Here is a 2,318-nt window from a genome sequence, read left to right as displayed (position 1 = left end):
TTTGGAAAAGGGGGAGAGAGAGAGAGAGAGAGAGAGAGAGAGAGAGAGAGAGAGAGAGAGAGAGAGAGAGAGAGAGAGAGAGAGAGAATATGTATGTGTATGTGTTGAAGAGTTGATTTTTAAGCTCTTCAACCCTCTGAATTGAGTATTACAGGGAACCTATCACTAGCATTTTTTACTATATCCTTTATGTGTATATATCATATTAAAAAAATTTACCTAATCCATAGATCTGGAATTGTTATTAATTTGTGTGATGTTGCTTGTATATTCAAATTCATAAGGATGGTTTGTCTTACATAATGATGTGATGATAGAAACCACTCCCTAAATTTGTCCTACCCTGTTCCCCATTTTTTCATGCATAGGGATCGTATAAAAGGTGTGGGGCAGAGCTCGCTCTCTCTCTCTCTCTCTCTCTCTCTCTCTTTTGATCTCTCTCTGTTGGCACTCGAGGGCTTTGCGACTTAAATAGCTTGGCGGGCTTGGGATTTTGGTTTAGGTATTTTTCTAGATGGGTGAGATTTTTCTGTCTCCCTCCTTCATTTCCCTTTTTCATATATCTCCATTTTATTAAAAATTACATTGTTAAGAGCTACTAACGCACTCCTATTTGAGAGTAAATTTTACAATGGCAACTACAATATTTTATTAATATTACATTTAATAATTTTATTTTTGATGGTAAATAAGACTTGAAAATAGATGACAAGGAGAGGTGGAGCTCCTCTCTTCTAGGGGGACAGAAAAAATGTTCTGATTACCAATCACATATGATTTTAAGTTTTCAGCCGTAAAAGGCAAACATTTTATTAGTTTCCTGTACTGTTTCATTTATCCTTTAACTTCCCTGGCGCTTCACCTCCCCAGTATCATGGAGAGTTGAGGGGGAGCAGAATGGAGGGCAGAGGGAAGGGCCATTTGGCTAAATGACCTTTCTAACTTTGCTGCTCCCCACCATTCCAGCTTCCTTCTCATTGTCCTTGCCTTGTCTCTCAGAAAGCATGTAGGGGCAAGGCATCTCCAAATGGGAAGAGTCACAGTTCCTATTTATGCCAGTTGGTTAAATTTTTTCAGGGAGGATTTTAATGAGTTCTACTATGTGCAAAATATTTGGAAGCTTGGAGTAACAACCCTGTCCTATTTTCATTCCTTGTAAGAGCTGAGGAGACTTGATTAGGAAAGGAGACTGACACCAAGAATTGGAACTTGGTTAGACTCCCAAGGAACTATTTAAAATAAAGCTAAACTAACAGTTCTTAAGACTTTTCAAGCCACAACTCACCTACTCTTCTATTTCCCACACCCTTACTATCGCCATGAAAAACAATTCCAAAATCGCCAGGATAAAGTCTTTTGATCTACTATATGCTCATCTATCTGAACCATGTTATTGTATATGACAAGAAGCCAGGTAAAGGAGATGACAAAATAAGGGAAAGAGGGAACAACTTGTAATGTCAGAATAATCTCCTAAAATTAAGTTTTCAACATTTCACCTCAATTCCCTATGCCTACGGGTAGGACTCCCTTTCCTCATTACAGAGGAGAGTTCTGATCTCACTTCAAAGCATCTTCTCCAAGTTGTGGGAGCCGTGTAGTAATTCCACACACCATTTAGAGTGAGTATTTAAGACAAAAGGCAGCCATGTTAATAGCTTTCTTCCCCTTGTTCCTACTCTCTGGCTGCCTGGCTGGGAATCCCAACACCACACTGACATATTCCTCCTCTTTACTTTGAATTAAATCAAACGTCATCTGGAGAACTCCTGGCTGTAGGATGACATCTTAGGTAAACCCCTGTTTCCTAGTAGCCAATTCATTTCTTAAATCTAGAATAAATTCCCAGTTGGAGGTGCAAAAATAGGAATGGGCCTCTGGGAGGCAGTGTCACCTCAGCAATAAATCAAAGTCCTTCAAAGAGTTCTCTGATGCCTTGATCATAGTCTACAAAGGATTAGCTGAACAGCCTTGCACAGGACGGTTCAGGCAAGGAGCTGGTGACATGGCTACAGTCTTTGTTTCCTCTTTTGCAAGGGAAGCTGTTCTCTCTGGCAACTTCCCATCTGAAGGAAGCAGGAATTCCAGGCAGCTAATCAGGAGATTTGGATCACAGTCTGGGCCATGAATACAACTGCTTTAATATTTTAGTATTCTAGATATTCTAAAATATTCTAAAGACAACGTCTCAGCCCTCTAAGATAATAAAAGGTCTTAGGAATTCCAGATTCTCAGAGTAGGAAAAGCTAATCTATAACAAGGAAATAAGTGCTATGCCATCTTACAGCATTAAAATGAAGTAAATAAATATCAGAATA

Source organism: Gracilinanus agilis, chromosome 2 (assembly GCF_016433145.1).
Source record: "Gracilinanus agilis isolate LMUSP501 chromosome 2, AgileGrace, whole genome shotgun sequence".
NCBI classification, from domain to species: domain Eukaryota; kingdom Metazoa; phylum Chordata; class Mammalia; order Didelphimorphia; family Didelphidae; genus Gracilinanus; species Gracilinanus agilis.
The sequence above is the reverse complement of the archived record's forward strand: the minus strand, read 5'-3'. Positions refer to the sequence as shown.